The following is a 25936-nucleotide window of genomic DNA, read 5'->3' as shown; positions in this document are numbered from 1 at the left end:
TTCCTCTTCCCTATCCTCATACCCCGCTAGCTCTCCTCACCTTTGAATGTGTTTGAGGCCTTGAGACTGAGGCCGGGGATGGTTAAGATTATGTTATGCTCGTGATGCATGAAGATTTCCATATTCATTGCATCACTTAGGTCACAAGGAACACAAATATTGTATTGTACCAAGTCTCTCTTGATGGGAGAATCTATAATACAAAAGCCTATTGGAGAGGGGACTGGCTCCACATAAATCTGGTCCTCAACTATCGTCAAGTTCTCTAGCTCTCTCTCTTACAAAAGTATTGTTCATGCCAAGTTAATTAAGTATTATGGTTATGTTGCTACCGCTAATTAAGTTCACCCTCTATGTTCTCAAAGTAGTCTCACAAAAATTCTCACTCTAATTCTCTTAATTCTGCTATTCTCAAAGTTCATAGGCCATTTTCATTACATTTAGACTTTATGGTCTACCTAAGAGAATTGTCGGCGACATGGATACAAAATTTACCTCAAAGTTTTGGACTTCTTCTTTCAAGCCATTGGGACACAACTATGTTTTAGCACAGCATATCATCCTCAAACAGTTAATAGACTAAACGAGTAAACCAAGTGATTGAAGACATTCTTAGAGCATATTGTTCACAAGAACCAAAGAAATGGATCCAATATCTACCTTTGGTTGAATATTCATATGATTCCTCTGACCATAGAAGCATAGTTATGTCACCATTTAAGGCTCTTTATGAACAAGAATGTTTGGGTCCGTTAAACTTCTCAGATCCTACTATCAAGGTAGAAGCCTCAAAGAAAATTCTTGAAGACATAGAAGCCCATACCAAAGCGATACGTAAGGATATTCAAGCCGCTTAGGACAAACTAAAACATTATGCAGATAAGAAGAGATCAAATCGACATAAAGAAGGAGACAAGGTATTCCTTAGGGTCAGGCCCAAGAAAAGCAACCTATCCTTGGGAAAGTACATGAAGGTGAGAATTAGGAATGCTAGATTATTGTGTTAGTTCATGCTTTCCTTATGAGATAGGGCTAGAAAACCTTCTCAATGGCTCGGACTCAAGTTACTTTGGTAACGAGAGCCTGTCCATTAAAAATCTTGTCTATTTTGACTATGTTTTTCTCAAGTGATTAGGGCCTAGAGACCTGTCAGGCATCCTTCTTTTGCCAAATGGATATGGTAATGAGGAAGGGACCTCACAGTCTCTATGTGAGGTTGTTGATACTAAATCTCATACAATAAAAAATGGTCATGCTCAACTCATTGTCGGCAAGATAGATCCAATGCGCAGGGGAAAAACAAGGCTTTAAGGAGCACGGCTCCCTAAACATATTTATGCATTGGGACATGTAAATCCAAAGCAATTATAGCTTTCTAGAGTACTTGCAAAATATGCACATGAAGTACATTGAAATCAAATTCATGATACATGATTGCTGCAACCTCCACTGCTAGGGATAGTGGTTACAGAAATTGGTAAGTATGTTAGCCTTAAGTTTCAATTTTGAGCTTATTTACTTTTGCTGGATTTTCTACAATGCCAATTTGGCAAGCAAATGCTTCTTTGGACGAGTAAAGATTGGCAGTAATATGAAATTTGATAGCTAAGCTTCCTCAGCTATTTGTTTCAAGATTAGGCAATCCAAGGTTTCTCAATAAGGTGTACGCTTTGGCAAGGCCGATTTTCTTTATGAAAGCTCAACAAGGTTGACTTTTTTTGCTTTGACATATGTGTGTCAACAAGAGCACCTATTAGCTATGAGCACTGAGGTTGCATTTTGTCTCATCTTTTTGATGAAATTATGCAAAGAAAGGCTTAATTTCAGGGCATCTTGCATCAAAGTTTCCAAAGTTTGGAATATGCTATTAGCTTACTAGCTTTGGGAAAGTCGGCACTGTGTCTATCTGATTTTCTCTTGGAGGTATGACCCAAGCCACGATGGCATGTAGGGTGCATCTGATAGCTTTAAATTTCTCAACATACATGGCTATGAAGCAGATTCAAGCGATGGCTACTTGTCTCAGAGGGGCGACAATGTTAGTAAATTTCAAGTTATACTTGTTTTTTCTGTACTTTAACCTCTCATTTGAAAAATATTTCTCTACTTTGCAAGGCAAAGTGCTTGCGAGACTTCATGCAAAGCAAGGCTTCTATTATATGCCAAGGTACTATCAATTGATTTTAGATCAAGGATAATGGCTCACATATTTGGAACGAAGTGGATATAAGCTCACAATTTGAGTTTGGCAATGATGCACTATGATGTATCCCTGCTAGTGTAATTGTGCAAGGCACATATACCAATGGCTCACACGGTTGAGATTATTATTAAATCCAAGGTCTTATTATTCTATCTTTTTCTTGTGTATGCATTGTGTACTAGTACGATGGATGCACAACACCCCATCATTGTATTCCAAAAAGATTTGACACTGGTAGATGGGTTTCCGATCATTGTATATGTATACAGTGGTGAACACTTTACATCATTGGCTCTATGCACAAGGTGCAGCCAATCCCAATGATAATTTTTATGGGTAGAAAGTAGGCATGGCCTAGCTATCAAGAAACTGATTCATGGGCCAACATTAACATTTTACAAGAGCCTCCACGACTATTTTCTTTGGGGGGATTTGACATCTTTCTCCTCTGTTCATGGATGAAGAAGATTCTCTCATGACTTAGTTGTGAATATGATTCCAAATACAGAAGATATGTTGCTTAGCTACAACATTAATTATGTTTCTAGGAGTGGTATTTTCAAATGCAAAAGATTCCAGCTGCAGAAGACTGTTGCTTAGTTGCAACATTGATTATGTTTCTAGGAGCGGTATTCTCAAGGGTATGACCCAACTAATACACAATCACTCCATAGGTGTTGAAAGTTAGGATTTGAGCTTAGCGTAGTTGTACTTTCAAGGAACGAAGTCCACAATATCCCAAGGGATAGTAGACAATTTCAACTTCCAAAGTTGATTTCAAATAATATTGGCTACTAGTTGAGCAATTGCCTTGCAGAATCTGACCAAGGGGTTTGATAATGTAGATTTTAACCAAGGGGTTTGGATTGAAAAGGCAACACCCATGGTTACCAGTGCAATACTGCTTGATTTTCACTAATTTTCAATTAGTGTTCCCACGCCTTTGTAGGCGGGAAATTTGGGCATGTGCATTTGACTACCGGTAAGTGAATACTATGGCCAACCTCCACCTACACATCTGATTTGGTTTTATTTCTTTTTCAAATATGTTTTTGTTTGGTTTTTCAAGAAGGATGCGTAAGCTTCTATGTCTTCATCCATTTTTCTCTTTAAGAGACACAACAAGGTCATGTAGGAGCAAAGTATTTTGGGCCGTAGTGTCCAACATACATTCTTGAATTATGCAGTTATGGACCTATACATGGGGTTTTCTTTGGAATATGTTGTCACATGGGATACAACATGGTCTATGAACTCAAGGAGTTCAGTTTAGCTAGTGTGGAGCAAGGTTAATGAGGGTCCCTCTCACTCTTTTTGTAGAGTGTTTGCATTTACCTCCACACACAAGTACATCTTGTACTTGAAGGATGTTCTTTTTTTAGACATCCTTAGTTGAGACATATTCCACATGTGGAGAATATGAGTCTCGGGGACTGACACTGACGTCCATTATTTCAATTATGTGTCACGACAAAGTCTCTAGGTGCTGGTCAAATCCGTTTTCTAAACCATTTTTAACACTCGTATCAGGAACAATTGTCAGGTACTTAGAACGACTTGTTAAGGTTACAAGTGTTGCTAAATAACATTAACGCATGGTTGTTTATGCCTATATCAAGGCTATGTGTTGTTAATGAAATGTTTCGTTGTTTGTACCTAGAAGTGACTCGTGTTTCACATTATGGTTCAAATGTTTCAACAAGGCTTGCAAATGATTGCAACAGAAAGTATTTAGTTTCTTTTACACTCCTCTTTTATGTGTGCTATGAGCATCACATTTTCCATAAGTATTGGCAAGTTTGATCATGGATATGCAAATTTAGATTTGGTTTTGCTAAATGCATGCACACTAGGTATTATGGGCCCTAGTGTTTAGCAAAAGTCTAATTTGGAACGGCATGCACATTCATGACATAGATCTAACAATCACCATTAGAGTTCATGGTTTGGTTTGAGTGCTTGTGGATCTTTCAAGTTAACCAAGATGGTTATTTATAACATTGTTGATTCCTTAGCCATGTTGTAAGGCAATGTGATCCCTATTTACCAGTCATTTTGGATGACTGTTTGTAGATAGTGGGGAAAAATACCTTAGTACTGTCAATTATCCAATGAGGATAGGTAAATTACAAGTGTAATCTTGTGCTAAAGGATATGAAAAGTGCGTACATTATTACCTAGTAGTCCACTTAGCAGGCATGTATCACTCTAGTTGGAGTTTGCTTAACATAAGGTCAAGTATGTTTGCAACTAGGTTTAGTCTCTTCATGTGTAAGTTAGGTTCTCAACCTTGCACACTAGTTATGGTGGGGTTGTTTACAGATAAAAATCGATAACAAGTTAAGGACTTATACTTTGCTGATGAGTTACGTTAGCCTGTTACTTTCATGAAAAGGGAAAAGAGATACTCTTTTGGGTACATCTTAGTTGTGATAACTTGTTTAGCATACTCAAGTGATTTCTAAATGGAGTCTACACGCTATGTTGGATATGGGCCAGTTACACAAGACGGTTGCAATGGGACAACAATGTGGAAAATCAAAATGTTATTCTTGATTTCATTGACCCTCCTATTGAACCGTGTTTTAGTCAAACAAACAGCTTGATCCATGAGGGATGCCAATGTGGAGATACACCCACTTTTGTTGTCAAGGACAAAAACTCTTCTCCAAGGGGGACATAATGTCAGGCCTAGCGTAAGACCGGGTAGGCGAAGGGCCAAGACGGACATGCGGTACATGGGGGACTAGTCCCCAATCTTCACACCATCATCAACTCTAAATCTCTAGAGGATGAAACAACACTCTCCTAATCATAAGATTCCATGTCCCTTGATGGATAAGGATCACTTGGATGATAGTGTCCATGATTTTCCTCTTCGTAATACATGTGTACTGGTACTAGAGATTTCTCTTCTTGGTACCAATCTGGATAAACATATCTCATTGCTACATGATCTTCTCTGGGTAGTGGCAGTTGATGACCTAACACCGATCTTGGCCTTTCTACTCTTGATTGTCGGTTTACTAGTCTTGATGCATACCTAGGTGGTGGTGGTGCTCGTCTATTTTGTTGATACTTAGGATTTATTGGCATGTTTTGCTGGTATTGAGGGTTAGGATGATAAGGTCTTTCCCTAACTTATCCTTGATTGTAGTATAATTCATCATTGGTATGGTTTTTCCACTTCTCAATGGAACACCACTTTTGCTTAGGATATGACTATGGTAACATAGTGCACTGTTGCATCAGATGGTCCCCTCCACATGTCAAGCATCACTTTAAGGGTGATACTCTCTGGTGCTGATTCCCAGTTTTTGCCCCATTTTCCTCACAAGTTTCTCTACAAGCTGCTCAATATTCATGGGTGACTGCTCTTGTTGTGGCATTTTCATCATATTTGATCCACTAGATATTGCAGATCAAGAATATTTTGAAATTACATGCGCATCTTGTGACACTTCTTAATAAATTCGGAAATTGTTCACTTGGTAGACAACTTCTTCTGTGACCTCGTGTAGTGTCGTACACTTTTTCAAGTGCAAATCCTTCTTGAGGTACTCGTTCTTGGGTCCCTCAATGAATAAAACTACTTAGCAATCTTCCTGAGGTTTCTCATGTGTTGGACATCTCTCAATGTATTTTTTTAATTACAAGGCGACCTCTTGAACTTTTGCTTGAAAGAATGAATCTGGGACATAGTATTGTGCTTGATTACTCTCATGGAAAAATCTTGCATATAACCCTGTAGCAATGCTTCTATATTCCCATAGTCTTCATTTTTCAAAGGTTGGAACCAAGTAAGGGTTGTGCCTTCTAGGGTTCACCCAAAGCCTGTTGAGGTGTCAAGCTCAAGCAAAATGGTTGAGCAAGGTTTGTAGGTCATGTTTAACTTCGATGGCCTCTTTGCCGAAGAGCATAAGAAGGATGGAAGGCTGGTTGTGCAAGGAAAGAAAGTGGGAAGAATGTTTACTTTGGATGTAAATGTGCCCAAGATGAATGCTTCCATGTTTGCACGAGGTGCATGTGTTGTTCCAGATATAGATATTTGCACAATCGTATTGGTCATGTAAATTTACAGAGACTAAGAATGATGAAAACTAAAGATATGGTTACAGGTTTACCGATGTTTTGAGTTGTTGAAATGTAGAAAGTGTGTGAAGCTTGTCAATTTGGAAAGCAGGCACAAGCATCCTTTCCTCATGATAAGCATGTAAGCAAGAATGCATTGGATTTAGTGCATACAGATGTATGGGGTATGAAAGAGACTACATCTATGAGTGGGAATAGATACTATGTGAGTTTCATTGATGACCATACAAGGAAGGTATGGGTCTACTTCATGAAGCAAAACGTGAGGTGTTTATGCATTTTTAAAATTTCAAAGTTATGATTGAAAAACAGAGTGGTAAACATATAAAGTGCTTGAGGTTAGATGGAGGGGGATAATACTTCTCCCAATGAATCCAATGGTTTTTCAAAAAAGCATGGAGTTTAGAGGTAGTTTTCATGCAGGTATACTCCACAACAAAATGGTGTTGTTGAGCGATGCACATTGCAGAAGTGGCTAGAGCATTGATGAATAAGAAAAACATGTCTCATTTTTATTGAGCTAAGGATGTTTCTATAGGTGTCTACATTATTAACAGGACCCCTACTCCTCTAGAACATGATGATGGGGGCTTTTCACAAGCCAAGCTCCCATACCCCTCTTCTCTTGTCCCCACCCCATGAAAACCCCCTCTTAGGGAGGGAGTGATAAAAGACATTGGAAAAAGTAAGAAAAAAAAAGTATGATTATGTAAATATATGAGAAAGGTAAAATAGGCCACCTCATGCCTGCGGGGCAGCCCATCCCCACCTTGCCTCCTTTTTCTTCACTGTTGCCCCGCCGTGTGTCCCTTTTCCTCTCCTCCACTCAAAAGGTCAACCCCCTCTCTCTTCCCCTTGTCCTTTCTCCTTTCTCTCTCCCCTCAAGCTACCCCACCTCTCACCAATAATGCATTCTAACTCACCAATAATGCACCCTAACTCACATGCAACTTACCCTATCTTCCAAAATAGTATACCCCACCCCCCCTTTCTCTCTCCTATCATATCCCATGACCCAAATACCCCCCCCTCTCTCTAAAGGGCGCCATGTCTCTTGTCTTGTAGCTAAATAACCTCCCCCACACTCACACACACTCAGTTTCACTAAAAAAGGTGCCCACAGACCCATCCCCACCCGGTGGTTACCTGATTTTTCTTGTGTTCACACACATCTGCACACAGATTCACCTCTGAACACACTCCCCTCTCTCCCCTCTTGTAATTACTTTATTCTCCATGTCACCTCTCACTTTTTTTCATCAACCCATCTGTCTCTCTTAGTCTCTCTCTCATGAGACTGCTGTTCTGGCACATATACACACAGCCAGACAAGTGGGGCCCACAGTCACATGGCCTATGTAGATAATGATTTCTTCATTTCTAAATTCTAGAATTTCTCCCCCCTCCTCCCCTATATAAAGAGGGGTCACCATCACACAAAAACACACAACATCACCAAAGAACACACTATGCACTGTGTGTGCCTAGTGCACACACACACACACACACCCACACCATCACCATCACCGCAATCACCATGCTTATCTTGAGCATGACCTCTACACCCTTGGCTATGGAAGATGAAGGGCAACTAAATGAAGGATGATGGCCATAATCCTCGTGCGAGTCTTCGCCATCAACTCCCACCTATCCGCCATGTGCTCTACCACTCTCTCCCTTCTCATTCCCCTACCCTATGCTCCCCATTTCATCGCCTAATTCTCTAAATAAAGCTTGAGGTTTTGTGAGTATGTTTTCTTGCAATGTTTTGCCCATGTGAGGTGTGCGGAATCGCCACCTAGTCTTGTGTTTTGGAGTGAGCTTGTGTATGTGTGAAGGGTGTGCGGATTCGCCATCCTTTTGTGATGCCTAAGTACTAAGCCGCTATACCCCCTCCCTCACTCTCTCTCTCTCTCTCTCACTTGATCTCATTCCCTTTCCTTTTCATCATTACTCCCAAGCATCCATCTCTCTTGGATGAAAACTTTGTTATGGTGGTGTGTTGTTTGCGTCCTAGCCGCTGAAGCTAGGTGGTGCCCCCTGTTTGCTTTACCATGACAGGCTCGAGGCGCGCCATTCGTTCCCCGGTGTTTTAGAGGCCGTCGGGGTTCGGGGTTCGCTTTGCTCCCGTCAATGATATGACACTTGAAGAAAAGTTTAGTGGGTGAAAAACCAAATGTATCACATTTTAAAGTATTTGGATGTATTGCTTATGTGCATGTGCCGGATGAGCTAAGAAGTAAGCTTGATTCAAAAGCAAAAAAATGTATGTTCGTTGGCTATTCCCTTGAGAAGAAAGGGTACAAGTGTTATAAATCTATCACGCGTTAAGTGAGGGTAAGCAAGATTGTTGATTTTGATGAAATGACAAGTTTGTATACTGATGTAAAAGATGATTTGGGGCTGATGTAGGAGAGAATGTGGCTGCAAAAAATATAGGTGCACAGTCACAAGTTTTGAGTGGGGTGAAAGGGTCCTCTAGTGCAAGTCATGGTGAGAATGCATGGCGTGGCAGGTTACGTGAAAGAGTGACTCTTGCAAAATTTTCAAATGTATCAAGGAAAGAAAAGGAAAAAGTTGATGATGCCCCTAAATTGCCAAATTAGTGTGCTGGTTATGATAATGGCGAAAACTATGGTTCTGAGAAGAGTTTGGATGAGGAGTTTGGCATACTCGATGTGAAGACTCTGGGTACAAGAAGAGTGCAAGAAAGGAATAGTGTACTTGAAAGTGATCCTGGATCACGAAGGTCAAAAAGAGAAAGAAATCATGTGTAGAGATTGACTTATGACAGTCATTGGCTCGTCATTGTGAATTTATGGCAAAGATTATAGAGGGAGTAGAACCCACATGTTTTGAGGATGCTGTCAAGGATGAAAAATTGCGGCAAGCTATGGATGAAGAGATGGATGCATGTGATGAAAATGGAACATGTGAACTAGTGTCATTACCAAAGGATAAGAAGTCAATTGGATGTAAGAAGGTTTATAAAATAAAGCATAGTGCCGATGGCAGTGTGAGCAAGTACAAGGCTAGACTTGTGGCCAAAGGTTATGCAAAAACTTATGGGATTGATTATGATGAGATGTTTAGCCTCGTAGCTAAGATGGCTACCGTTTCTGTGTTTATTATAGCGGTTTCCGCACTAAAATGGGTGTTGAAACAAATGGATGTAAAGAATGCATTTTTGAATGAAGACTTGGAAGAAGCTGTGTATATGGTGCAGCCACAAGGTTATGAAAATATGAGGCTACATGACCTTGTATGCAGGTTAAAGAAAGAATTGTATGGGCTGAAGCAAGCATGTAGAGCTTGGTATGAGAGGATTGTGGCATTCCTTATTTGATTGGGCTTTGAGATTTCTGATGCAAACCATTCATTGTATGTGCAAAATAATGATCCAAGAATTGTGGTAATGTGTATCTTTGTGGATGATGTGATTATTGGAGGTGATAATGTGGCTAAAGTAGAAGGCGTGTAGGCTTTACTTATGCAAGAATTTGACACGAAAGACTTGGGAGACTTGCGGCATGTCTTGGGCATTGAAATTATCCGCATGGAAGAAGGTGTATGGCTGTCACAAAGGCAATATGCTTTGGATATGTTGAAAAAGTATGATATGTTTGATTGTAATCCAATTGCAATGCCCATAGATTAAAATTTGAAGTTGGAAAATGATGCAAGTCAAGTGCTTGATAATGCTACCATGTACAAGAAGATTGTGGGTAGCTTGATCTTATGGATACACTGATGCGGGTTGGGATGATAGTACATACTATCGCAAGTCTACCAACGGATTCATGTTCTCAATTGGGAGTGCTTCTATCACATGGAGTAGCAAGAAGCAACCTATGGTTGCTCTTTTGAGTACAGAGGCAAAGTACAGGGGTGCTGCAGTGGCATCATGTGAGGTAGCATGGGTAGGATTTCTACTTCACGACTTTGGAGTACAGGTACAGAGGCCAGTCTTCTTCAAGTGTACATTTACAAAGTTTCAACCCAATTGAACAATTGATACAACCATGAGCATAATTTTGACAATTTCTCTGGTCTAAAAATCAACTTTTGGCTCTATACTCACTCTGGATGCCCAGTTTTACTTTGCACTTGATGGATGTCCTTCTTGGACTAAAGTGGATGCATGGTCTCAATCTTGTAGACCTCTGTTAAGGCGGTTACGCCGCTAGCGGAAGCTAAATAGCGAGAACTCAACCAACAACAGAATTTGTCAGACGAGGACAGAGCTTGACCCGCAGGCGCATGGAAACAACTAGGTGGGTGTCAAATCACCTACTCGACCTTCTAATGACAATCACTACTGAGGAAATCAAATCTTAGTTCTAAAATACGCAAGTGACTGAAATCCGTACTACGAACGAATGCTATACGAAACAAGATCTAGAATCATTGAATCGATCTCAAACTCAAGGGGAAGTCTATACACTAGGTAAGAACAACACCCTAAAGACTTGAACTGCAAAATCAACCTATAACCACTCCGTGCGATAAACGCGTATGAAGACAGGCCGAAAAATACAGGTGATCGAAACTTGACCCCGATGGTACTAATGTGTAGCTCTACTCGTTGTGGTTCTATAGATATGCTGCACGCTCCATTCCGACACACGAGTTGGAAGAAAACTCACACCGAAGCTCGTAGGAACTTACCACACATAGAAGCCGATAGCGCGCACTCTTGGTATCTGTGCGTAGCTCTTGCCGTTGCTAACACAATGGCGGTGTCGCTTCTCCAATGGCGGCTCCGTAGCTCGCGTAGCAAGAAGATAAGACTCTCTCACTCTCTCTCTCTCTCAGACACAGTCACGGCACTCAAAAACTCACCTTGATTAATTCTGAATCCTTTAGGTTACAAAAACTTTGGCTTATATACCTCAGCCTTGGAGGTGAGAACATCTCTAACTAATTACATCAGCAAGTGAAATTACTTCGGGATTACAAGATGGAAAGTCAATTGAGTCCCGTTACTTAATGAATGGCTCAAATCAAAATTAATGTCGGAAAGACATTTATTACAATCAATGGTTACAAAATGATGAGTGTGAGAAAAAATGTGGGTGTGATCCTCTACTGGCTCAACACTGCCCCCCTCCGCGTTCATGTCGTCCCTGACATGACTTTTATGCTTGGTCAATAAAGTCCTGTTGTCTTGAGCATCTGCAAATGTGATTCGTATCGTAGGTTGCCGATGGTCAAGGTTGGGCCAAATATTTTGCTTTCGTGGGTGAAAAAGCCGGTGTAGAAAGCTTCTTCGAATGTTTGCATGTGGAAGCTAGGCAAAAACATAATCCTTTGGTATAGGAGGTGTAACACTTTTGGAGAAGGCTGCAATGAAAGATCGTACATCATATCAGTCACCGTGTCGGCCGTCGATAGTAGACTCGAGGTCGTGGCTTTATCTGGCGCGAACACTTCAATGCAAGCTAAGAGAGTCCTGCAGATTTTCTTGAGCATCTGACATGAAAGGTTAGGAGAGCCAGTAAAGAGCTTGATGGTGCCCGTTAGGGTTTTCACCATGTAGGCTTTACCTATTTTCTCTCCTGCCTTTGGTCCTGGAATCCTGGGATAATTAAGCCAATTCGGCTTCTTTTCTGCAATCCTGCCATGCTCTTTCCAGTTTCTGACTCTTGGCACCGGGCAGAAGGTTGCATCCTCCCGAATCTCCTTTGGTGCCTCCACCAAGTAGATGAGGTAGGCTGGGTATTTGTTCAGCCAACCTTTCCTCCCTCTAGGTTGTGAATCTACTATCTTCTTTGATTGTTCCTCCTTTGCGATGTCGCCTTCGTAAAGAGCGACATACTGCTCCTCCTCTATTCTCTTTTTCGTCTTTAGCACTTCAAATTTCATCAAAGGGAAAGGCAGGCTGGGTTGCATCCACTGTTCATGGAGCACTTTTGTGTCTAGTCCCTGAAGTCTAATGGAGATTAGGAGTCTCCTCTCCCATTCCATTTTCGCCTTGGCACTCTCCTCTGCTGACTTTTCTATTTGGTCATGGAGCCTTTGTTCTTCTTCTTCAGAGATTCTTGAAGTCAAGGCCACCTCTTGAGCTGGGGTTGGATCTTCAATTGTGGTTGCCTCTCCAGTTTCTGGTAGCTCTATGGCTGCTCCACCTGATTCTTCTTGTGGTGTCTCTGTCTCTCTTCTTTGTTGCTCTTGTAGATCATGGAGCTGTTTGCGGAGGGCTTCATTCTCTGTCCTTAGTGTTTGATTTTCTAATGTGAGCCTCTCCTCTGCGGCCAATGATCCCTCCGCAATGTGCAAACTTTGCACTTGCTCTAATCTCAGCTCTCTTTGTAAGCTTCGGACCTGGTCTTCCAAAGTTGGTATGATAGCTCCCTCTTGTCCGGTTCCTGCTCTGCTAGCTCTAGGGGTAGTCCTGAGTCTAGTGATTGTTCTTTCTTGGAGCTCGACTCTCTCCCTTAGCTCAATGAGCTCATCCTTGGTCGCCTCCAACTCATCCTCTATTCGCTCCCTTGCTTCCTGTGCACTTGTTATTTCTCTTGAAGCCTCTGCTAGCTGGAGTATCAAGCCGTCTCTCTCGTTTTCCGCGTCATAGAGTGATGCTTTATGACTTTCAGATTCAGTCATAGCATTCTCTAATTTTCTCTGCAACTCCGCTCCCCTTTGTTTGGCTGTCTCAATCTCTACTTCCTTTGCCTTGGACCTTTCTTTTATCTTGCTGAGCAGTTCATGCACCATGTGCACGTCTTTTTCATCATCATCTGTCAACTCTAAAGCTCTTTCTGCCACCACCTCCACTGGCTTTGGCTCTTCTAGTACTTTCGGTTCGTCCAGTTTCTCTTCACCTTCTTTTTTACTCTTTGTTTTTTCCTCCGTTCCTCTCCGTTCATCTTGTTTTTGTAGGGTGATCCCATAAACTGCCTCAAGGGCCTCTTCTTTGGTGTATCCTATCTCTACCAGATCCTCATAATCATTTCTCTTTTGCTGAACTGGATCTATCTTCTTTTCTTTGGTCTCGGCCTCTGGCTTTTCCAAATCATCTGTGTCCACCTCTACTGTGGTCTCCTCCACAATTTTTTCTGTCTTCTTAGGGCTTGGTACATCAGTCATAGAGGGATATCTGTTCTCAGCTTCCTTGGCTTTCCCTTTGTCGGCTTGCCCATCTTTCTCTTGAGGCTTAGTAGACTCATCTACTTTCCTTTTCCCCTTGTCGTCTTTTTTCAGCTCAGCTTTTAATTGCTGTACCTCCTCTTCAGTGTATGGCTCGACAGGTTGCTGCTCCAGAATAGCCTCTGACTCCTCATAAGCTTTAATATATTGATCGTATTGATCAATATGTGGCCTGGCTGAGCTAGTTCCGACTTTAGTGGGGTCTGGCACCCACTTTTCTTCAAAGTCACCCTTTAGAGCTCTTTCCGCTCTAAACTGCTCCACTAGTCTTTCCATTCTTGCCGCTTTCTGACTTTTGGTTTGCTTGGGAGCAACCTTCGTCTTTAATTTCTTCTTAAGCGGCTCGTCCACATCCTCTGCAGGTTCTGAAACTACTTCTAGTTTCCGGCGTGCTCTTGTGGATGCCCTCTTGGATACTTCGGGCTGTTCTTCCTCCTCGTCGGCTTCTCTAAGCCACTCATTCTGGGAGGGAACCTTTGGCCACTGATCTCTAGCTCCAATAGCTTCATAAGATATTCTTGTCAGAATTTCCGCTCCTCCTATGTACTTTGGCTTCTCGTTGTGCATGGCAATTACTTGCTCGTGGATGTGTTGAGCGTAATTCACCTCTTTTGGCATATTGCTCTTTAATGCCCATGTGATGGTGGTCGCAATGGCATGGGGTGGTGTTGTATACTTTTGCGGTCTTTTACTGCAAACATGAAGAAATTGGTTGTACAGTCGGCAAAGGGTTGCCGCTCTTGGGTCCGCCATATCTCCATAGGTTGCATTTTGCTTCTTGGGCCCATAGACCTCTATGGCCTCCCTTCTTTCCCTGACCGAGCTCCCTTTGTTGTGCAGCTTCAATGCGTCTGCGATGAGCTGTGGAGTGATCTGTACTTCTACTTTCTCTCCATCCATGGCTGTCAATGTGGCTTTTCCATCCTTCTGAATGGATGTTGCCAACTCGTACACTCTTCTTGTATCCACACCTGATGGTCTCGAGGTGAAGAAACTGTGAAAGTTTGCCCTTTCCAGGTATCTGCTGATGTCTTCTGACATGCTATAATCTACCAATTCCTGTGGGATCATCGGTACATCCACCGCTTGCCCTTGAGGATCTCTGAAAGTCCCCTGGTAGATCTTTATTCCCTCTTTCTCCAATACTGCTTCCTCCACCCAAGTTTTGGTTGGCTTGAGGGTTTCTGCTGGAATGTCAAAGGGTTCCGCTTCTGCAAGAGCATTTTTAATTGTCGGTCTTTTTCTCTTCGTTGCCGATGACTTGGCGGAATCCATGGATCCTGTAACTCCAATTTCAGAAGTTAGCGTCTTTTTAGTACTGAAAGCTGAAATGAAGCTTTTAACTATTCAAATGACTTGAAAATTGAAACATGAGCTATTCAGGGCCTAAGGATGCAAGGTAGGTGAAAAAATATGCAAAATGGGCTCAAAATCATGCTGGAGACATCATACGCGTATGATGTCTTTTGTGTCAAATTGACTTCATATTGGTTGTGCTTGTAGCTGATAGTGTATACATGAGTATCATATGCTTGGATTTGAGTTTGGATCCCATTTGGTCAAGTTTTGGCTAGTTTAGTCCAGTTCCAGCTCTTGGCAAAATTTTGAAAGGGATTTGGATTTTATGATCCAAATTGGATAAAACTTGGTGGTTCACTTTCAAATGGCATGTAGATCACTTTTGTTTGGTGGTTGAAGCCCTGAGGTGCCAAAATCACATAGTGAGACATTATACGCGTATGATGTCTTTTAGTGTATTTTTGGATCAAATTTCTCTATAAGCTTGGATTTGGCTTTAGATAGGCTTATTCAGTGGATTTATGAAGTTTGGATAGATTTTGGGCTAAAAATGGCTCTGGAGACATCATACGCGTATGATGTCTTTTTCATCAATTTTGCATGGGATTGGTTCTGTGGACTCCCCATGTACTAGTGAAGACTGTCCCTACTCAAATCTTGGTTTGGACTTGAGTATGTTGGATTTGGGCCAAAAATAGGCTTTAGGTGAAGGATTTTCCCTCAATTGGGCTAATGGGGTGATCCTCTTGACCAAATGGTTCCAAATTTCATATGTAGCATGTATTAGATATATATAATGGATGTATGATGACAAATGAGCAGTTTTGGCTCTGTAAGTGCAAATAGACATCATACGCGTATAATGTCTTTTGTGTCAAAATGGTGCTTTTTGGTTCCAGATAGCTTGTAGATGTGTTAATCAACAATCCTACAAAGTTTCAATGAGTTTGGAGTTATTTTGACAAAATTAGGACCAAAAATCAATTTTATGGCCTACTTTGCGTCTTTTCGGTTTTCCTTGGGTTTTCTAACTCCAATTCTCATGATACTTGGTTCATAGGTGTGATTAACATGTGGAATGAGGCTATGCACTCAAATGTTGAAATGGATGTGAAATTCATGCTGTGAGACATCATACGCGTATGATGTCTTTTCTTGAAATGTTGGTCTTTTTGTGCAAAGAATGCTTTGTGCTAGTGCCCTAAGCCCTGCTAACTAGTTTTCAACTTAAAAAGTCATTAGTTTAGCTAAAAAGCCCCCTTATAGGCATTTCAGTCTCCGAAGTCGTCTTTTTGCCTTGGAGTTGAATTTCTTCAACTTTTCTTCTCGAGAGTTACATTTCCAGCTCATTGGATATGTTGTGAAGCCATCTATTTGGTTGAACTTGACTTTGGCTCCCCGTTCTCCATCTTTCTCTTTTTGGTTGCCCGAAAGCGTCTTTTTCACCATCGGTAAGTGGATCAGCTTTCTTTTGGGTTTTGCTTGCAAACATAAGTCATCAATAGTTACTTGAAGCTGCTTGTGAAGTTTCATTTCATTCCGTCGTCAATTTCAGCCGTTATGCCAAAATGACGCTTTGTGTGTCCGCAGCCGAATCGGTTGTTCCGACCTACTTTTGGTGGTCCAAACCTGGAGATACTCCATGGTTGCATTGCCCTCGATGTTGTTAAGCTACCTGAGAAGTTTTGTGTCGTTTCAATAACTTTTTCCTGTTTGCCTCTTGCAGGCTCTGTTGACCTAGGGTTTTTCCAGTCGTTCTTTCTCGAGCTTTGAGTGTTAGAAACCCATCTTCTATACTAGGGTAATCCACCTATAAGTTCTTGCAAGGTTTGGTTAGGCGGTTGTGCCACTACCTAGCATTCTACCGCATTCCCCGTCTGCTCTTGTTTCTTGGTTTTGGTCAGTTTTCGCGACAAAAGTTAATGATAAGCATCAAAAGCTTATGGCAACGAGTCTACCTCTCATGTCTGGTGTCCTCTGAGCTCTCGTAGCAGTCGTAGAAGGCTGTAGAAGGTTGGATGCTCCTGTGTGCTCTTTGCTCTCTCCAAGAAGGTAATAGTGGAAATGAGCTTGAAAGTGATGTGAAAAATACTTAACTTCGGACTTCCCGGATCACTTGTTACCAAATTTGACATGTGCTCCTATCTTGTCGTGAAATGCACTTTAGGATTTGAAATTTCTCAATTTGGACTCCGTTTGACCTGTTTCTGAGAAATCTGTCCACTTTGCCAAAATTCTGTCATTTCGGGCTTTCCGCAACTTTTTCCGAATTGTACTCAATTTTTACCATGGGTTGCCCTTGTCATTAGGATCATCACCATCTATTTTTTTCTTTTTTTTGATCTCGTTTCACCTGCTTTTTTATTTTTCTTTTACTTTTATCAAGAAAATCATAAAAAATAAAGAAAAATAGCAAATTGAAGCCAAAAAATTCCAAACATACACAATAAATAGCTGGTAACCCTGTGTATATGAATATACACTTATTTGTGATTTTTGGACTTGGATTACCACTTTTTTCCACTTTTTAGCTCCAAAAACACTCTTATTTAGTGATATTTACACGTCTAGAGACCCAAATTCATCATTTGATCTCTTCTTGTTGCAAAACAAGGTATATAAGGGCATAAATATTATCAATATCCGCAATCAAACATAAAAATTGCAAAATCATGTAAGACACTGCCCTTGTAATATAATTTTTTGTTTTTCTTTGTTTTGTTTTGTTTTTTTTTTTTCGCTTGTAGCTGCTTTGTAGCTCCTGTATACCTGTATACCTCCCCCCCTCCTAGTCTGAGTCCTCCTAGACGACTATGAAGTGTCTGTGGGCGAAGCATTGTAGTTGTTTTGGTCATAAGTTCCCAATGCAATTGTAGAGCGATGATACAACAGTCTTTCCAATAAAGCTGCTCTTTGTTTGATTGAAGGATTGGTGGTCGGGTTTTGGGTTGGTTTTGGCACTTCGGTAGTAGAATCAGTAGATGGATTCTTCTTTACCTTGTTGTTCTTTTTCACAATCCAAATCTGCTTCCGCTTCGCTTGTGCTTGCCACAAACTCTTTGCGACCCAAACCTGCTTTGTTCTTTGTGTTGATTTCCTCGCCTTGAAATACCTAGGAGTTTCCGTGGATTGTACTGAAGGGAGTTCCTGTTTACAAATCCTTGGGATCCAAATTTGCTTGCTATAGCTTTGTGCCGTCATGAACTTCTTTGGAATCCAGATCTGTTTCACTGTCCTTGATTGTCTGGAATCACTCTGTTGTCTGGTATTGAAGACTCTGTTTTCCACCTTTGTGTTCTCTGGCACAACCTTTTTTGGTCTCCATACCAACTTTGACTCCGTTTTTTTGCAAGGTTGAGCTGTTATATTATTGCTTGTCTTCCTTATCCAATGTTGAGAGTTACTCGTCGAAGAGCAATCCAGTTGTATAGAAACTTTTGGTTGCCATTGCTTCTTCTTTTTCTCTGGTTTTTGTTTACCTTTGTTCTTGGATTCTTCCTTTGGAGTTGGCTCTGCTCCTTTGGTGAACTTAACTGATTGACTTTCACCTTCGTATTTGATAAGCGCTGATTTAGAACTCCAATCAATCATTGCATTGTATTGCTTCTGCCATGGTTGTCCTAGCAATAATGGATGTTGTGTAGCTTGGTCTTCAGCCACGTAAAACATATGAGGATACACATACTGGTTAATCTGTATATGTAAAACTGTGCATCCGACAGTTTTGATTGAATTCTCAGAGTAACTCTTTAACTCTTGCTTGGCAGTTTGTAATTTAGTGTCATTTGTCAATTGTCTGTACAAACTGAGTGAAAGTAGGTTAGTTTGAGCTCCTGAATCCAATAGTGCTCTGGCTTTGATTTGGTTGGTTCCTACTTTGCATTCAATGATGGGTTCTTCTTTGTCATTATCCATTTCTGTTATACTGACTGCGTTTATTCGTATTGCTCCTTCATTGCGCTGTTTCTGACGTAGTAGTCTTCTTTTCTCCATTCTTTACTTCGCCTCGGCTTGCGCTTCCTCCACAATCTTTTTCTTTTTCTGGACACGCAGCTTTTCTTGATGTATTTTGAGAAGCATGTCTTGGGTTAGCGGCAAAAGATACTTTTTCACTCTGCATCCACTAATCCAATTGGGCATTTCTTCTCCGTCTAATGTAGCAAGCTTGACGGCTCCACTTGGTGATAGATCTTTAATCACCAGAGGTCCCATCCCTCGCTTTTTAAGCTTCTTAGCATGCAGTTTCAGAGTATAAACTAGGACATAGTCCCCAACCTTAAAGTCTTTAGTCCGCACATGCTTATCAAAAAGTTCCTTTTGTCGCCTTTTTTGAGCGTAGATAGAAGCTACTGCTTTTAGGCGAAGCTCGTCTAGCTTTTCCAGTGTATCGTTCTTTTCAGTTTCTTTTTTGAGTGTAGTTCTCAGCATGAAGTACGGAACCACGTCGTACCCGTCCTTGTCGCAAAATTTCGTTGTGGGACCATCCAGAATTGCACAAACATCTAGGGTTGCTAGAATGTGTGTCCATTCTAATGGTTCAAGCGTGTCCTCTGGAAAGGGTTCTCCTATATAAGTTTCGTCTTCGATAGCCCTTTCTAAAACATTTTCTTCTCGCCTCAGACTTCCACATTTCGAGGCCCCACACATCCATAACTCCTTGGGCTTACCTAACCAAGCTGGAAATTCGGATCCCGCCAAAGTAGCTGAATCAAACTCCTCTACCGGTGTTCGGTTCACATCTTTATAGCTATGGTCTTTCAGGTTCACACGTGTAGTGGTTTCCATATTTCTCAGGTATATGTGATCGTAGCCCCAATCCTGGACCATTTTCAACTGTCTCATGAAGTGTCTTCCCAGTATGATATCATAGCTATTCTCCTTGCCAAAATCGACAATAGAAAAAGTATGTTCGTATTCAATGCCGCAAGAAGTCACTACGACTTTCTCTAATAACCCCATAGGTTTCTCCATGTGTCCATCTGCTAATTGGAGTTTCAACCTAGTCTTCCTTATTGCTGGTTTCCCCCATTTTTTCCAGATTTCTTTTGTAGCAATGGCTACCCCAGCTCCGCTGTCTAGTATTGCCATCATGTTCACTCCTTGGAATTCAACTGGTAAGGTTGTATTCCCCTCTTCACCTTCGCAATACTCTCCGACCTTGTTTAAGGGTACAGGCTTAGCGTTCTTTTGTGGTTTGCTCAGCTCTTGTATACCCTCTTGCAGTCTCAATGTTGGGTCTTTTATCCCAAATTTCTCCAAGCATTTTCCTACAGTGGTCCACATATGTGGTCTTAGCCTCAAAAGCTCAGCTAGAGTGATAGTGCATGTCACTGGTGTTGACAAGATCTCTATCAATCCTTGCGAGTCCATGACTTTTTCTGATGAGATTCTTCGTGAGGGAAGTGCTCTAATCTCGGATTTTGCTTCATACTCTCCTAAGTATGAAGGTAAGGTATTCAGTGAATGAGGTTTGCTCTCCATTGTTATAACAGAGCCCCCATCTCCCCAGTAAGATTGCAGATCCAAGTCCACTTGAGATCCTGCCTCAAATTCCACTATGAGAGGATTCCTGATGTCCTTTTCCCATTTTGTCTGATTAGCTTGGCAACTTAGCTCGTTTGCAAAGTTTGCCTCTCTCACTTGTTTCCAAAATTCATTGTAATCCTCATCTCTTCCGTAAGACCTCTGTATGACTAGATGAAAACTCTCTATCTCCTGATCGGTTGTGTTCAATACTATGCGGTCATCCTTGTGTGTATCTTCAGACTTTTGTGCACTGTGAGTCTTTTCAGCTACCCGTGAAATGATAGTCTCTTGCTGAATTGGGTTTTCCGTTCTACAATTCATTGTTTCTCTTGGTGGTTCTAATAAGGCTTGTGCAGTCTCGATCATTCTCTGGCACATTTCAAGTCTTTGCTTTTCCAATTCCGCGTTTGGGTATGTCATCCACCTCTGTTCTTGTGTTTGGTTGTTCTTTAACCTAGCTTTGTAAGCTCTCATCAGTGCGTCCAATGGTTCGTGTACTTTGTCGACTAGCACTGATCCCCCTGAGCTTAAGCTCGTTGTCTCTTTGATACTCTTTTGTTTCGTTCTTTCCGGGCTCATCTCTCGTTTCCCGTTTTTACTCTCAAGTTTTTCTAATCTATCTTTAGTTTGCTTGAGTTCCTCAGCTAGAATAGCGTCTTCACGTTCTTTTCTCAACTTCATGCGTGCTTTCTAGCTTTCCATGTGTTTCTCTGACTCCGCGGTCCTTGACTAACCACTTCAGTCACTAACTTTCCATTCTCAGGTTCTCTAGTGGTTTTCTTAGCTTGAGCTCTAGTAACAACTTGTGTTGGTATCAAAGTTTCATTTTCAGACCCACTGCTGGTAGGAATAGTTTCTAGCATATTCAATGTCGTCTTTATCACTTTGTTTGGATTCTTTGAACAATCCTCTATGAAGTGAGTAACCCCACACTCAGTGCAATAAGCGTTAATTCTAATGATTTCCGTATGTGGACAAACATTCATCAGATGGTCACCTCCACACTTGTAACAGGGTCCTAGTGCTGGTCTTGGTCCCATTTGATTCGTCCTTTGTGGATAGGATGGTCTTTGTCCTGTTAACCCTCCATGAGCTATGAACATCAATGTTCTTGCGTCCAAATTGTATCTCTCTTCATCAGAAGCACTTGTAACTGTTGGTGTTCCAACATTCCTAATCATGCCCCATGGTTCTGGTTGTTTGGGTTCTTCTGGTGGGTAATACACAGTTGGAGACATGTGTGCACCAGATTCTTCATAATAGTCTTGAACAGGCACTAAGGCTTGTTCTTCCTGATTCTCTAAGGTTGGTGCATATCTAATGCCCACTGGTCTTGCTCCTGGTAAAGGTGGTTGTTGTCCCAATACCGGTTGCGGTCTTTCTATCCCCATAGGTCCTGGTACATTTTTCGTTGGGTATCGAGGTACTGGATGTACCTGAGGTGGTGCTAGTTGAGCAGGAGGTGCATACTGACGCTCCCTTACATACCCTTTGTTGTAATAGCACTCCTCTGTTGGATGGTTTGTCCATTTTTGTTCAATAGCACACCATTTCATTGTCTTTGTCCTCCTGTCGTCATTGGGTTTTGCACTCCATTTGTTGGTGCTGGTCTTTGTGAGCTAGAAGTAACATAATACTGATGTAGTGGTCCCCCAAAGTATGTATATCCTTCTAATTCTTTCCTGCCATTGTTGAGTATTGCCTCCCATACTTGTCGTAAGCGGCAATTTTCACTTCCGATCCCTCTGTGTAAGTAAAGGCATAAAGTTTTTTTTGGTCTGTCAACTCTCCAGTGTAGGGTTCTTCACATCTATAATAGAGATCTTGCTCCCCATTATTATATTTGTATAGCCCCACATAGATGTTATCAGTGTTGATCCTTGTAGTTTCATTCTCTCTTCTTAACCTCGCATCAGGGAAGTTCATTATTGGTGCTTTCTCCTCAAGTTCTTCATCTACTTTGGCTTTGGTGCCCATCAATCCCCACTTGTCCACAATGTTAGGGTTTAGGACTACCAAGTACATGGTACCCTCGTCATCTAGATATCTATCTCCGCTATAGCTCACAGGCACTAAGTCCTTGAACTCACTAGGTCTCTCTTCTATCTTTACACAATAGCGGTCCATTCCATCTTTGTAGATCTTGGCACCTTGCTCATTGTCGTACTGGTATTTTATGAACAATAGCTTCATTGTGGCAGAAGGGTTTGATGATCCTGCTGCCATATTTTCTCTGTTGTTCAGGTTCAAGTGTTCCAAGTGTTCGGTGAAAATCTCGTAAGATCTCTCCGAAGAAGTATCAGAAACACTTCCTTCAAAGATCGGCTCTAATGGTTGCACCCAACTTTGGTTTACACTTCCCTCGGTTAATATGACACTTGCTTGTTCCCTTTGTTTTGGTTGGTTATTCTGGAGATTCCTGCCCGATCTCAAATTCATCAATTCCCCTAAAGGACTTTAACTTTTCCGTCTCGGCAATTTGTTTTCCCAAGTTTTTGTGGTCAGAATTGATCCAAACTGATTGATACTTGGTCAATTGTTTAATCTTGTCAGTTGGACAACTTCTGTTTCATCAAGTGAGAATTTTGTTGCAGTTATGCTGAAAAAGACATTATACGCGTATGATGTCTTTTTTCACAGATTTGGACTATCTTGGTTATGCTCACTCTCAGTAGCCCCCTTATGCTCTATCCACTCACAAAATTCAGTTTGAACTCTGTTTGAGCAAGTTATGGCTAATTTAGGCTTTTCTTGGCAATTTTCCGCTTTTGACTCGTTTTGGGTCAATTGTGATCCAAATGGGATGAAACTTGAAATATAACCTCTAGACAGCTATTACAATGGATCTGTGTTGGCAAAGTATCAAAATATGTCCAAAATTAGGTAAAAGACATCATACGCGTATGATGTCTTTTTCATCAATTTGGGTCAAGACTTGATATTTATGCTTTCTACAGTGTTTGTAACAATTTTGTCAGGTCAGATATCAAAAATAAGCAGTGGATGTGCCAAAAGACATTATACGCGTATGATGTCTTTTGTCCCAGATTTTGACTATTCTTGGTTTTAAGCCTTCTCCAATGTTTATAATTGAGTTTCAAGTGTTTTTGTCAGGTTTGAATGTAAAAACAGGATCTGAATCCAAAATTTCCTATTCTTTGCGTTTCTTGGACTCTTGCTTGTCTTTTTGGGTTTCTTTGAGTGTTAATGCTCTTGTTTTAAGTTGAAATTAGGGTATAACCCCCCTTTTGAACACTCAGGTAAAGTCAAAATTTCTGTTTTGGTCTCTGTTTGGTCATTTAGACATCATACGCGTATGATGTCTAAAGTTGCAGATTTCCAGTTTTTTGGCACAGAATCCTTCCTAAAGCTTTCTCAAGTGCTCAGCAGCTCCCAGATACACAGAAAATTTCTCTGACTTTTGTTTATTGCAAGTTTCACTACTAACTCGACGGTTTAGTGATCTAACATGCAATCAACCATATCAAGCAAATACTCCAATGATTACTAGCTCTAGATCAGGATCAAATGAAGTCCTACCTACGCTATTCCTAATCATAAAATGGGTTTGGTAATTGTGATTTTAAAAAGATCCACTGTCACTCACGGACTAGCAAATTCTTCTTCTATCAACAACTACTCTACACCAACAAAACAACAAACAAATCTAAGCTAAACTAAAAATACTGTCAACACGGAAGACCCAGGAATACCCCACTTCTTAGTATCTCTCAAGATCTTCGGAGTCCACCACTCCTAGATCTTTTCTAACTAAAGTATACAAAGCAGTTTATACGACTCACCTCATAGGATTAGTCTAAGGTCACCTACTTAGGGCTCTCGTCCCCGGCAACGGCGCCAAATGTTAAGGCGGTTACGCCACTAGCGGAAGCTAAATAGCGAGAACTCAACCAACAACAGAATTTGTCAGACGAGGACGGAGCTTGACCCGCAGGCGCATGGAAACAACTAGGTGGGTGTCAAATCACCTTCTCGAACTTCTAATGACAATCACTACTAAGGAAATCAAATCTAAGTTCTAAAATACGCAAGTGACTGAAATCCGTACTACGAACGAATGCTATACGAAACAAGATCTAGAATCATTGAATCGATCTCAAACTCAAGGGGAAGTCTATACACTAGGTAAGAACAACACCCTAAAGACTTGAACTGCAAAATCAACCTATAACCACTCCGTGCGGTAAACGCGTATGAAGACAGGCCGAAAAATACAGGTGATCGAAACTTGACCCCGATGGTACTAATGTGTAGCTCTACTCGTTGTGGTTCTATAGATATGCTGCACGCTCCATTCCGACACACGAGTTGGAAGAAAACTCACACCGAAGCTCGTAGGAACTTACCACACATAGAAGTCGATAGCGCGCACTCTTGGTATCTGTGCGTAGCTCTCGCCGTTGCTAACACAATGGCGGTGTTGCTTCTCCAATGGCGGCTCCGTAGCTCGCGTAGCAAGAAGATAAGACTCTCTCACTCTCTCTCTCTCTCTCTCTCTCTCTCTCTCTCTCTCTCTCTCAGACACAGTCACGGTGCTCAAAACTCACCTTGATTAATTCTGAAGCCTTTAGGTTACAAAAACTTTGGCTTATATACCTCAGGCTTGGAGGTGAGAACATCTCTAACTAATTACATCATCAAGTGAAATTACTTCGGGATTACAAGCTGGAAACTCAATTGAGTCCCATTACTTAATGAATGGCTCAAATCAAAATTAATTTCGGAAAGACATTTATTACAATCAATGGTTACAAAATGATGAGTGTGAGCAAAAATGTGGGTGTGATCCTCTGCTGGCTCAACAACCTCTAAGCTCCAAAGCTGAAAAAAAATATGCGATTTTCCTTAGGATACACCCAAGAAGTCACTTTTGACCTTTATTCTAGCTTTATGGCTTTACACTTCTCTTTTAGTCACAACTACCAGCCTATATTTTGTTTTAGCCTTGGAGGTTAGAGTCACCAAGTGGTTAGTCCTCTTGACATCCCCTCGACTGGCTCTTTCTCACCTATGTAGACCAACTTGCAGACCAACTTGCAGTAAAACTTCATTCATGTGCTTAAGTAAGAAAAATACACACATTGGTCTATTTCCAAACACAAAATTTTCTCTAGTATAAATCTGCAGGAGAAAATCGTGATTTTCACTCACAAAAGCAAAAGATTCGTTTTTTTGAAAAATCTCATTGTGGCTATGCATTTACCCACTCTTGTACATGCATTTCATGCCCTAAATCAACCAAATTTTATAGATGCACCATTCTCCCTTGAGCTTTCACTACTTTTAACAAAAGATCTTTTATGACATGCAGATCCAAACTGATGAGAGACCTTATCGAACATGTCTTCTTACCCTACTCCTAAGGCAAAAGAAATCAACTGAGAACAGGCTCAAAATACCTAAAAAATAACTCCCTAACTAAGCTCTGATTTTTTTTTGTTTTTCTTAAATATTTCTTGCCTAGTGCAAGATTTACCACTCTATCAATTAATGAAGTTCTGCACCAAGCTCTCCTAAACACTTACCATAACTTCCTAATACTCTTGTGGCAAGAAAATCATCACAATCACACAAAACAAAGACCAAGGAAACCATGATCCCCTTTCTAACCTATCTTATCTACTAATCTACCTAAGATAACTTTGT

This window comes from Adiantum capillus-veneris, chromosome 17 (genome assembly GCF_014529385.1).
Source record: "Adiantum capillus-veneris isolate H3 chromosome 17, ASM1452938v2, whole genome shotgun sequence".
Lineage (NCBI taxonomy): Eukaryota > Viridiplantae > Streptophyta > Polypodiopsida > Polypodiales > Pteridaceae > Adiantum > Adiantum capillus-veneris.
Note: the sequence above shows the minus strand (reverse complement) of the source record.